The following is a 14,143-nucleotide window of genomic DNA, read 5'->3' on the forward strand; positions in this document are numbered from 1 at the left end:
ATCTCATGAAATAAACAATCTACTCTGACTTCTGGCGAGAGATTGACAGGAGAAAGTGTGAACTGAGGCCCAGTAGGATAGCCATTCACTAGATCAACAGTGATCCAGGGAAGCCAGACTTGTGGTTTGCACTGGAGTCTGGTAGCTGAGAATGAGAACAGAGGGAGTTTAAAGGAATTATGGATTGGATGTAGATCAGGAGGGGTCGCAGGCCCCTAGACTCAGCAAGCTATTATACAGATAAGACATGATGTACTGACACCGGGGATTCTGGAGAAAATCGAGTCACCCATGCCTCACTTCCCAGTGGACAGACATAAGTCTGTGACTCATTGCTTTCCCCTGGAAATGGCCATGTCCTTGGCCAGTATTAGTCTGTGGTGGATAAGAACTTCTAAGAGGAAAATTGGGAACAACATTGTTTACATGTTGTACTTCAGCTTTGCCAGGCTATTTGTGCCCTCCTATCTATGCCTGAACTGAAACTTGGCCAGAAATGCCACTATCCACTTCATCTTTCCCACACCCCTACCCTATAATCATCTAAAGATTCTCACTCTTTATTTTTCTGGTGAAACACGGGCATCACCTGGAAGCAACACAGGGGGTCAGAACCACTCCTCCCACCCTGCCAAGACCTGATGAGTCAGGATCTGCTTTGCAACAAGATCTCCAAGTGATTGATACAACCTTTTTAAACTGTAAAAAGCACTTAGATATCTCCTACTCATCCTTTACTATTGAGCTCGGAAACCACAGAGCCCTAACCTCCCACCCCACACCCAACCTGCTGCAGGGACAGTTAGAGCCTGGCACGATGCCATCAATGAGTGCACAGTCCACGTTCATAACCACTTCTCTTTCATGGGTCTTTCTCTTCCACTGGTCGTGCACTGCAGTGGAGTAAAATTAATATTTGTTTTGGCATCTTCAAGAATGGCATTACGAACTCAACTCTTTGTGCCTCTCCTTTACCTGATCACCTGAGTCTTGAGAAGTGGCATACATCATATGCAGTGCCAAAGGACATGCCTGCTTCTCATGCTTCTGCTCTGAAATCAGGATTTCACTTGCTGTAATGTATCTATGTGTGCTAAGTCACTTCCGTCATGGCTGACTCTTTGTGACCCATAGCACTCCAGGCTTCTCTGTCCATGGGATTCTCTAGGCAAGAATCCTGGAGTGGGTTGCAATTCCCTTCCCCGTGCCTTGTTGATTTTCTCCTGCAAATAATTTACTGTCATTAGTGCCCTGTACCAACAAGGTTATTAAAACATTCTAAGAGTCATTCTCCATTCCTCTTTAATGACCTCACAACTGACCAGACTTAGCCCTGTCTGTCCTCATCCTGGATCCATGTGATGACCACCTCAGTGCCAGGCCCCAAAGCTTCATGCAGACCCCTGGGAAGCACCTAATTAAAGGGCACACTCACTCTCCCAGTCCGCATTCCACCCTCTCCACAACCAGACAAATCTGCATAGTATATACATCACGCCATGCCCCTAGACATCAACCCTCCCTCTCCAGGATTAAAACTTGGTGTCCCTACACTGGAGTAGAGACGAGTCTCCCCCTGGCCTCTACCCAACGCCCCCATTCCCTGTGAACTTAGCGCAGTCTCTACTGCCCCAGAAACTCAGCTCTCAAACAATTTATTTTATTTTTTTATTGACATATTGTTGCTTTGTGTTAGTTTCCTTTGTACAACAAAATGAATTACCTATGTGTGTGTGTGTGTATGTATATATACCCTAGCTATGTGTGTGTGTGTGTGTATGTTTGTATATATATATTCCCTCCTTCATGGATCTCCCTCCCCAATCTCACCCACCTAGAATGAACCTAGAGTCTGTCATACAGACTAAAGTAAGTCAGAAAGAGAAAAAAAAAAATATTGTGTATTAATTCATATATGTGGAATCTAGAAAAATAGTGCAGATGAACCTATATGCAGGGCAGGAATAGAGCCTCAGGCAATTTAGACTTCCTATTCTCCCTACCTATGTCTCCCTACCAGAGGACATGCCCTCTGATCTCCCAGGAAAATCTTCTTTTTTAGACATCAACATAAATATCACTTCCTGGGTTTCATGCAAATTACCCATCACCCCTATTGGATTTGTCTGAAAAGCAGATAACATCCTTTCTTTGCTTTTTATTATCTGACATTGCCCCTCACTAAAATGTAACCTTTGAAGTCCACAGGACTCATTAGCTCTGGAGATTTTTTTCATCTCTGCCTCACAAACTTCTAGAATAACACTGTAGACATTACAGAAGCTCCATAGACCTTTGTTAAGTATATGGATATGATGAAGACAATGAAACACACACACATACTTTGGATCAAAGAGAATCAATTGTTCTGGCTACTCTGAATTCTTTTGAGCTTTCTGTCTGGTTTGCTCGAACTAGCCAAACTCTGTGGGAGGTAGCTTACTATTCCTACAGGAAACAAGAGTACTGGGAGACAGAGAATAGCAGCAGGTTAACTGCTACCCTAACAGCCCCCCACTGGGTTCTGATGACATTTCTTCCCTCTCCTTTCTACAGGCATAGAAATGGGAGGAGTGTTTAACTTTCCATCACCTGGGACCTTCCCAACCTGGGTCCTTCTCATCCCTGACACAGCTCTGAACCACATTCATCTTTGTCTCTTTTATCTGCAGCATTTGAATGAAGTGTTTCTAATTGGAATCTCTTCTGAATCATCAGAAGAAACTACCTCTTTTCTGGATAAATGATTCAGGAATCTATTTGTAAATACAAATTATACACACACATTTTTTTCATTCATTTACTTTTTATTTAAATAAAAAAATTTGCAACTCTATTTTTATATTTTTCAAGTACTCACAAACAATTAAGAGGGATTAGTGTTTGCCTTGTGGGGTGTGTGTTTGTGTGTGTGTGTGTGTGTGTGTTCGCCTTTAAGAGAAAATATTTTCATTTTGATTGATAAGCTTTAGAATTTTAAGAAACAAGCTAAATATTAAATAAAATATCAAGGATTAAGAAAATAGTACAAAGCAAAAAAATGATTCCAAAATTGACAAAATAATTTCAAAATTCCAATCTACGAATTTAGTAATCTTAGAATTTTTGGAACTAAAATGCAAGTTTATTAACACACTAACTAAATATTATGTAGTTTGAATGGAGTCAAGTTTTGTTCAATGTTTTTTTTGCATTTTTAAAGCAACCAAAATTTTTTCAAGTAAATATTAGATTAATTCTAAAGATTTGTAATATTAGCCATGCTTTACAGATAGCTTATTAGCTCAAATGTCTTTACTTATATCAAACTTACAAGATGGTTATAAGGGTCATTTAATTTGAATCAAAATATAATACTTAAAATATATGATGCCAAAGGATCCCATGGGGAACTTCTATGTTCCTGGGAATTATATTGATATTATCAAATCTATTTTACAGATTACTACCATAAAGCTACCATAAAGTTAAAATTCTATACTAATAAGATGAATTATGACAAGCTTAACAAACAAGAAGTTAATCAAAATTACTTTAACAGAAATGTATGCACATGTTGAGCTAAAGTTGTGGGTGTCCAGGACACTACTCTGAGTCAAACTTGACAGTGACCCTAGATCCTTCACCATTCATAGCATGACTTTCTTGCTTTCTGGTGATCCTGAAGACACAGGGGATCCCCTGATACTTCTGGGCCTCTGTTGGCTGTAAGTTGAGTGGTAGGCTAGAACTTGGACTCAGTCTTGGTCAGCATCTGCCTGTTGTTCTCAATTTTTTTCCTCAGTACCCACCAGTCTTGAGCCCTTTCTCACTGACACAGATCTCCTTTCCGCGGGAGGAAGTGTTTCCTTTCAATTCTTTGCCTGGGCCTTCTGCAATCTTCTTACAGAAGCTGCAATACTAATATGTAGTTTTGGCTTTCATGTTTCTACACTTGCTGGGAAGTTTGTTTTTTGTTTTTTTGTTCCAATTTCTAAGCATTATATTGTCTCTTCACACAGTTTTTGTGAAGTTGTGTTAAATGATCTTCATGCACTTCAGGCAGAATTCTCAGCTTCAGCCTCAGCTGCCGAATCTCTTTCCAGCTGGGAATTCTCACACTGCAGAGACAGTTTTTTCATGTGAGACTGGAAGTTTGTACTGGAAGCTCTTCATGCATTTGTTTTTCTTCCCGCAGTTGTTGGGCTACTTTTTGCTGTTTCTCTTCAGGACTCTGAAGGAACACATTGAAGTCATCATCATCAATGACACGTTCTTATCAGCTTCTGGCCTATGGATGGATCGATCAATGGCCATTTCTGGCTTCTCTCTACTGCTGGGCTTTCAAGTTCCCATCATCCATGTGATCTCTAAGGAGGTCAAGCAAGAGGATGGCCTTTAGCAGGTGTTCAGCCTCTGATGTTAGATGGCTACATTTATCATTCAGGATTTGTTCCATTTGTGTGTTTGACTGCTTCAGCCTTGTTTTCTCCTCCTTTTCCTGCACTCTCTGCTTCCCTTTCATGATTTCTTGGATGAATATTTCTGGACTTTCTGGAAAATGAGTGCTTTTGTTCATATCATTCATTATTTTCTTCTGAAGTTGTTCTCTATTTTTCTCTGATGCAGTTAAGATGGGTTTTCCATGACTCACTTGGGAAAGTTGAGAAGGCTGGCTCTTCTGTGCCATTGCAGAAAGTCCACAGTGCTCAGAAATGATGACCTGTTCATCATTGTATTCAGTGTGGACAAGCACAAGGTTTGCAACCTGGGGGGACTGACCTCCACCACAGATGGCCTGAAGGGGGGTTTAGTTCTTGTCGTGGGTTCAGTATTCTCATGACATTCTCTGAAAATTGCATTGTGGGCAGAATACTTTTTTCCAGCGACTTCACACTTTTTAAAACAGTTAAGTCCCTTTACTATCAAACCTAGCATCACAGTGCATACCAGGATTTCCCAGGGAATATCAGGGAGATCAGGAATGTGTCTCAAGCTTCCAGCAATCACCAGCAGAGCACTCTGGTGCTCCATGACCAGCTAGAGTGTAGACCTGGTGGCAATCAACAGTCCTTCGTGGCTGTGTAGGGCTCCACAACTCCATGGCTGTGTAGGGCTCCACAGCTCGGCCTCTGAGGACGTGTCCTGTGCTTCTCAGCTGACCACTCAGAAGCTTACAGAGTGTTCTGTATCTATGCTAACAGGTGCCTGACAATGGAATGTTCAGTTAGGATGAGGGAGGGGAGGTCAGCCATGTTTTAGGAAACATTTCTCCCTAACTTTGCTTTTAAAATAGAAAGACATGTCAGTTGTATAAGCTATGGGAGTGTAGAAAGGGCTTGTTGCAGCCTGGAGTTTGGCCATTCTAGGCCATGTCTGGCTCTACAGCAAAATTAAAGCCTCCAGGCAGAAGCAAGCCACATTTCTTTTCCATGCACAAGAATAAGTCAGGGCTGAGTGGTAAGGCCATGTCTCGATGCTGAGGCCCCTTCTTCTAATTTATCATTTCTTTCTGTTGTACAGAACCTGCCCAAGATTCAGATCATTCTGAGGCTACCTCTCTCCTTTAGTTTAGTTACTCTGGGCAGGCAAGGATCTATGGTGAATTTTAAGATATTCAATGTTTAAAGTGGTACACTGTTATGCTTGGCACAAAGCGTGTGCTTAATAAATGACAGCCAATTTAATGTAATAAAATAAACAAACAAAACTAGAAGAAATTTTAAGTTAGCATCTATCTGAACAGGATATTTAAAGGAATAAAAATAGTCAACAAAGATAGAAAAAAATGATCAGATTTTGACCACATGAAAATTCAAATTGTATAGGGCATATTAAGAAGTAATATACAAAATTAAACATGAGAATACTTTACATATTATATATATATATACTGTATAATGTTACCATTTACAATGCATATAGAAGAAAATGAAAAACATTTAAATTAGAGGTTAAAAAGTACAAAGAATCAAGAATATCAGTACACACATAAGTGAAATTAAAAATCAAAATTTTAATTCTGATGCTACAAATAATTTGAAAATTATTTATGCTAAGTTTTGGTCATGATATTCTAAATCAAGTATTCTAATTCTTCTGTTGGAAGAGCTAATTGGTACAAACACTCTGGAATGCTTCTGCTAAAGTTTATCAAGAACCTTAAAAGTCTTACATTTGACATAACTGAGCATAAGAAATCCAGTTAAAAGAAAACAGACCAAGTATATAATCAATATCTGGACCAAATTTGTTTTTATTTGCTGCAAGTATTGATATTTATTGGAGAATAACTTGTAATAGCAGAAACCTGGAAATATCACTCAAAGTTTAAATATAAGGGAAAGATTAAACTCAGAGGTCGATTCATGATGCTGCTGCATAGGTTTGCAGAGTGAGAGGATTTGGGGAAGGGGTAAATGACTTGATATTGCTTATTTTTTTTTTTTTTTTAGCATTTGAAAATAAATTTTTAATTTCTTGATTTTATAAATTGCTGGACAATTTATATTGGATACACAGGATACACAGTTGGGATATTGGATACATAGGAAAGCAACACATGTTATTCTCAAATATATACATACATATATGTATATACATAACATTAATTGAAATAATGAAATGAGTTTTCAACTTTATGGCTTAATTTTATTTAAACTGTGATTTTTGCTTTTTAGTAGATATAATTCCTCTTTGGTAATGTTCCCTTGGTAATGAATGACTTCATATCATAGCTTTTTGATCCATCTTACAAGATTAGATTTGTTTTCCAAATGAGTTAAACAGTCTCTAGCTGCTTATTTTTATTGAAATTAAAAGTAAATAAATGCTTAAATAAAATCATTTAATCTCATCTTTTATCTCCTACACAAATGATGTTACCTTTATTTATTTATTTTGGTTCATAAATTTTATTGGGTAAGAATGTCTCATTTCAGTAAGTTTAATTTTGCATTAGTTACTGAATTTGACAATTTGAAATAGTCATAATATAGCTTATTGGGAATATTAATACTATAGTTTTCTAAAATAGAAAAATTGAGGGGGTGGTGATGGAGAAGACTCTTGAGAGTCCCTTGGACTGCAAGGAGATCCAACCAGTCCATTCTAAAGGAGATCAATCCTGGGTTTTCTTTTTTTTTTTTTTTTTTATTTCAGCAAATTTTTATTTTTTTAATTTTTTTGAAGTTTTTATTTTTAAGATGAGAATATTCTTTTTTTTTTAGGTAATTAATTTATTTTTTATTGGAGGCAAATTATTTTACAATATTATATTGGTTGGTTTTGCCATACATTGATATGAATTTGCCCCGGGTTTACATAAGTTCCCCCTCCTGAACCCCCCTCCCACCTCCCTCCTCCCTTTATCCTCCCTCTGGGTCATCACTGCATGCCAGCCCCGAGCATCCTATAACATGCATTGACCCTGAACTAGTGATTCGTTTCACATATGACAACATACGTGTTTCAATGCCATTCTCCCAAATCATCCCACCCTCACCCTCTCCCATAGAGTCCCAAGGACTGTTCTATACATCTGTGTCTCTTTTGCTGTCTCGTATACGGGGTTATCATTTGCATTTTTCTAAATTCCATATATATGTGTTAGTATACTGTATTGGTGTTTTGCTTTCTGGCTTACTTCACTCTGTATAATAGGCTACAGTTTCATCCACCTCATTAGAACTGATTCAAATGCATTCTTTTTAATGGCTGAATAATACTCCATTGTGTATATGTACCAAAGCTTTCTTATCCATTCGTCTGCAGATGGACATCTAGGTTGCTTCCATGTCCTGGCTATTATAAACAGTGCTGCAATGAACATTGGAGTACATGTGTCTCTTTCAATTCTGGTTTCCTCGGTGTGTATGCCCAGGAGTGCGATTGCTGGATCATATGGCAGTTCTATTTCCAATTTTTGGAGGAATCTCCATACTGTTCTCCATAGTGGTTGTACTAGTTTACATTCCCACCAACAGTATAAGAGGGTTCCTTTCTCTCCACATCCTCTCCAGCATTTATTGCATGTAGACTTTTGGATAGCAGCCATTCTGACTGGTGTGAAATGGTATCTCATTGTGGTTTTGATTTGCATCTCTCTGATTATGAGGGATGTTGAGCATTTTTTCATGTGTTTATTAGTCTTCTTTATGTCTTCTTTGGAGAAATGTCTGTTTATTTCTTTGGCCCATTTTTTGATTGGGTCATTTATTTTTCTGGAATTGAGCTGCAGGAGCTGCTTGTATAATTTGGAGATTAATCCTTTATCAGTTGCTTCATTTGCTATTATTTTCTCCCATTCTGAAGGCTGTCTTTTCACCTTGCTTATAGTTTCCTTTGCTGTGCAGAAGCTTTTGATTTTAATTAGGTCCCATTTGTTTATTTTTGCTTTTATTTCCAATATTCTGGGAGGTGGGTCATGGAGGATCCTGCTGTGATTTATGTCGGAGAGTGTTTTGCCTACGTTCTCCTCTAGGAGTTTTATAGTTTCTGGTCTTACATTTAGCTCTCTAATCCATTTTGAGTTTATTTTGGTGTATGGTGTTAAGAAGTGTTCTAGTTTCATTCTTTTACAAGTGGCTGACCAGGTTTCCCAGCACCACTTGTTAAGAGACTGTCTTTTCTCCATTTTATATTCTTGCCTCCTTTGTCAAAAATGAGGTGTCCATAGATGCGTGGATTTATCTCTGGGCTTTCTATTTTGTTCCATTGATCTATATTTCTGTCTTTATGCCAGTACCATACTGTCTTGATGACTGTGGCTTTGTAGTAGAGCCTGAAGTCCGGCGGGTTAATTCCCCCAGTTCCATTTTTCTTCCTCAAGATTGCTTTGGCTATTCGAGGTTTTTTGTATTTCCATACAAATTGTGAGATTATTTGTTCTAGTTCTGTGAAAAATATCTTTGGTAGCTTGATAGGGATTGCATTGAATGTATAAATTACTTCGGGTAGTATACTCATTTTTACAATATTTATTCTTCCAATCCATGAACATGGTATATTTCTCCATCTATTAGTGTCCTCTTTGATTGCTTTCAGTAGTGTTTTATAGTTTTCTATGTACAAGTCTTTTGTTTCTTTAGGTAGATATATTCCTAAGTATTTAATTCTTTTCGTTGCAACAGTGAATGGAATAGTTTCCTTAATTTCTCTTTCTATTTTCTCATTATTAGTGTATAGGAATGCAAGGGATTTCTGTGTGTTGATTTTATATCCTGCAACGTTACTGTAATCATTGATTAGCTCTAGTAGTTTTCTGGTAGAGTCTTTAGGGCTTTCTGTGTAGAGGATCATGTCATCAGCGAACAGTGAAAGTTTTACTTCTTCTTTTCCAATTTGTATTCCTTTTATTTCTTTTTCTGCTCTGATTGCTGTAGCCAAAACTTCCAGAACTATGTTGAATAGTAGTGGTGAGAGTGGGCACCCTTGTCTTGTTCCTGACTTTAGGGGAAATGCTTTCAGTTTTTCACCATTGAGGATAATGTTTGCTGTGGGTTTGTCATATATAGCTTTTATTATGTTGAGGTATATCCCTTCTATTCCCACTTTCTGGAGGATTTTTTATCATAAATGGATGTTGAATTCTGTCGAAGGCTTTCTCTGCATCTATTGAGATAATCATATGATTTTTATTTTTCAGTTTGTTAATGTGGTGTATTACGTTGACTGATTTGCGGATATTGAAGAATCCTTGCATTCCTGGGATAAAGCCCACTTGGTCATGATGTATGATCTTCTTAATACGCTGTTGGATTCTGATTGCTAGAATTTTGTTAAGGATTTTTGCATTTATGTTCATCAGTGATATTGGCCTGTAGTTTTCTTTTTTTGTGGGGTCTTTACCAGGTTTTGGGATTAGGGTGATGGTGGCTTCATAGAATGAGTTTGGAAGTTTCCCTTCCTCAGCAATTTTCTGGAAGAGTTTGAGTAGAATAGGTATTAGCTCTTCTCTAAATTTTTGGTAGAATTCAGCTGTGAAGCCATCTGGACCTGGGCTTTTGTTTGCTGGGAGATTTTTGATTACAGTTTCAATTTCCGTGCTTGTGATGGGTCTGTTCAGATTTTCTATTTCTTCCTGGTTCAGTTTTTGAAAGTTGTATTTTTCTAGGAATTTGTCCATTTCTTCCAGGTTATTCATTTTATTGCCATACAATTCCTGATAGTATTCTCTAATAATCCTTTGTATTTCTGTGTTGTCAGTTGTGATCTCTCCATTTTCATTTCTAATTTTATTGATTTGGTTCTTCTCCCTTTGTTTCTTGATAAGTCTGGCTAGTGGTTTGTCAATTTTATTTACCTTCTCAAAGAACCAGCTTTTGGCTTTGTTGATTTTTGCTATAGTCTCTTTTGTTTCTTTTGCATTTATCTCTGCCCTAATTTTTACGATTTCTTTCCTTCTACTGACCCTGGGGTTCTTCATTTCTTCCTTTTCTAGTTGCTTTAGATGTAGAGTTAGGTTATTTAGTTGACTTTTTTCTTGTTTCTTGAGGTGTGCCTGTATTTCTATGAACTTCCCCCTTAGCACTGCTTTTACAGTGTCCCAGAGGTTTTGGGTTGTTGTGTTTTCATTTTCATTCATTTCTATGCATATTTTGATTTCTCTTTTGATTTCTTCTATGATTTGTTCATTGTTCAGCAGCGTGTTGTTCAGCCTCCATATGTTGTTATGTTTAATAGTTTTTCTCCCATAATTGAGATCTAATTTTACTGCATTGTGGTCAGAAAAATTGCATGGAATGATTTCAACTTTTTTGAATTTACCAAGGCTAGATTTATGACCCAGGATGTGATCTATCCTGGAAAAGGTTCCATGTGCACTTGAGAAAAAGGTGAAATTCATTGTTTTGGGGTGAAATGTCCTATAGATATCAATTAGGTCTAACTGGTCTATTGTATCATTTAAAGATTGTGTTTCCTTGTTAATTTTCTGTATAGTTGATCTATCCATAGATGTAAGTGGGGTATTAAAATCTCCCTCTATTATTGCATTATTGTTAATTTCCCCTTTCATACTTGTTAGTAATTGTCTTACATATTGCGGTGCTCCTATGTTGGGTGCATAAATATTTATAATTGTTATATCTTCATCTTGGATTGATCCTTTGATCATTATGTAGTTTCCTTCTTTGTCTCTTTTCACAGCCTTTGTTTTAAAGTCTATTTTATCTGATATGAGTATTGCTACTCCTGCTTTCTTTTGGTCTCTATTTGCATGGAATATCTTTTTCCAGCCCTTCACTTTCAGTCTGTATGTGTCCCTCGTTTTGAGGTGGGTCTCTTGCAGACAACATATATGGGGGTCTTGTTTTTGTATCCATTCAGCCAGCCTTTGTCTTTTGGTTGGGGCATTCATCCCATTTACGTTTAAGGTAATTATTGATAAGTACGATCCCGTAGCCATTTTCTTTATTGCTTTGGGTTCGAGTTTATACACCCTTTCTGTGTTTCCTGTCTAGAAAAGATCCTTTAGCATTTGTTGGAGAGCTGGTTTGGTAATGCTGAATTCTCTCAGCTTTTGCTTGTCTGTAAAGCTTTTGATTTCTCCTTCATATTTGAATGGGATCCTTGCTGGGTACAGTAGTCTGGGCTGTAGGTTATTTTCTTGCATCACTTTAAGTATGTCTTGCCATTCCCTCCTGGCCTGAAGAGTTTCTGTTGAAAGATCGGCTGTTATCCTTATGGGAATCCCCTTGTGTGTTATTTGCTGTTTTTCCCTTGCTGCTTTTAATATTTGTTCTTTGTGTTTGATCTTTGTTAATTTGATTAATGTGTGTCTAGGAGTATTTCGCCTTGGGTTTATCCTATTGGGGACTCTGGGTTTCTTGGACTTGGGTGATTATTTCTTTCCCTATTTTAGGGAAGTTTTCAACTATTATCTCCTCAAGTATTCTATCATGGTCTTTCTTTTTGTCTTCTTCTTCTGGGATTCCTATGATTCGAATGTTGGAGCGTTTAACATTGTCCCAGAGGTCTCTAATATTGTTCTCATTTCTTTTAATTTGTTTTTCTTTTTTCCTCTCTGTTTCATTTATTTCTACAATTCTATCTTCTAGCTCGCTTATCCTGTCTTCTGCCTCTGTTATTCTACTGTTTGTTCCCTCCAGAGTGTTTCTGATCTCATCTATTGTATTATTCATTGTATATTGACTCTTTTTTATTTCCTCTAAGTCCTTATTAAACTTTTCTTCTATTTTCTCAATCCTTTTCTCCAGGTTATTTATCTGTAACTCCATTTTGCTTTCAAGATTTTGAATCATTTTCACCACCAAAATTCGAAATTCTTTTTCATGTAGATTCCCTATATCTTCCTCTTTTGCTTGTGTTCGTGGGCATTTATCTTGTTCCTTTACTTGCTGGGTATTTCTCTGCTTCTTCATCTTGCTTATAATGCTTTGCTTGGGGTGGCCTTTCCCTCTTCTGGCCGTTTGTGGAGTTCTCTTTATTATGTAGTTTCCTTGCTGTGTGTGGGGTTGGACAGGTGACTTGTCAAGGTTCCCTGGTTATGGAAGCCTGTGTCGGTGTTCTGGTGGGTGGAGCTGGATTTCTTCTCTCTGGAGTGCAATGAAGTGTCCAGTAATGAGCTATGAGATGTCAGTGGGTTTGGAGTGACTTTGGGCAGCCTGTATATTGAAGCTCAGGGCTAGTTTCCTGTGTTACTGGAGAATTTGCGTGGTATGTCTTGCTCTGGAACTTGTTGACCCTTGGGTTTAGCGTAGGTATGGAGACGTTTGATGAGCTCCTATCGATTAATGTTCCCTGGAGTCAGGAGTTCTCTGGTGTTCTCAGGATTCGGGCTTAAGCCTCTTGCCTCTGATTTTTGGTCTTATTCTTGGAGTAGTCTCTAGAAGTCTCTATCTGTCATTTCCAAGGTGGTTCCCTCTGTTTTAGCTTCTGTCTGCTGGTCTCTTCAGTGTCTAATTTCCACCCTGATACTAGGGGGTGGGTGGACACTTTTTAAGGCTCAGTTGTTCAGTCCTGTTCTGGGAAGGGAGGAACGCTGCAGTCGAATATCTCTGGCATCTGTGGGGAGTGCTCGCAGCGTCTCGGCCACACTGGGTTTGTCCCCGCTCACAACACGTATGCTGTCCCAGTCTATACTGCACAGGCTCTAGGTTGCTCTGCCGGGAATGGTCTGAGGCCAGCATCGGGTTGTATGCACTTCCCAGGTCTGAGCGGCTCAAGTTCAGGTTCTCAGGTACTCCACAAAGGCGCAGACTTGGTTGGGCCTGCGTTTTGTGCCTTCCCCAGTCCGAGCAGCTCAGGGGACCAGGTGTTTGGCGAGCGCAGTCTCTGCGACTTATCGCCTCCCCAGTCCCCGCCACTCAGTTTTCTGGGTGTACAACCGGCGCACCTTCTCAGGGGGATATCGACCGGCCCGAGCCCAAGAAGTCCTGATTAGCAACAAGCCTGTCTGCAGTTTGTATCAGATGCCTTTCTGGGGCCGCGGTTGCCCGCTCCGGCTCTGGCTGCGCTCCCTGCCTGTCTCAGCGGGGGATGGGGGATGGGCCAGCCGCAGCCGGCTAGCTCTGCTCAGTCCTTTATTCTGTGAGCGGGGCTGGCCGAGTCATAGGTTAGAGCTCTCCGCCTTTTCATGGGGAAGCTATCCCACAGTCTGCTTTGCTCTCCCCAGTTCTCTCAAATTGTTCTCGCGTCATTCAAGCCCAGTCCTCTCTCTAAGCAGTTCAGCCGGCTCCTCCCTGCCCAGCCCCCGCTGCTAATGGCGTATGCAGGCGTCTGCGTTGCTTCTCCGCTGGGAGTTACCGTTTGGCGGGTAATCTGTGGGTTTTAAAAAATCTTAAAATAAAAGAGGGTTATGTGGCCCTCTGAGCTTCCAAGGCTCACCACAGATTCGCCAGTGAGAATGTTTCCTGGTGTTTGGAAACTTCTCTCTTTTTAAAGCCTCCCTTCCCGGGACGGAGCTCCGTCCTTACTTCTTTTGTCTCGCTTTTTATCTTTTATGTTTTTTCCTACCTCCTTTTCCAAGACAATGGGCTGCTTTTCTGGGTGCCTGACGTCCTCTGCCAGCATTCAGAAGTTGTTTTGTGGACTTGACTCGCGTTCAAATGTTCTTTTGATGAATTTGTGGAGGAGAGAGTGGTCTCGCCGTCCTATTCCTCCGCCATCTTGTTCCTCCCCCCTTGATATTGCTTATTGTCAG

Source organism: Moschus berezovskii, chromosome 1 (genome assembly GCF_049115385.1).
Source record: "Moschus berezovskii isolate FMDL1 chromosome 1, NW_MosBer_1.0, whole genome shotgun sequence".
NCBI lineage: Eukaryota > Metazoa > Chordata > Mammalia > Artiodactyla > Moschidae > Moschus > Moschus berezovskii.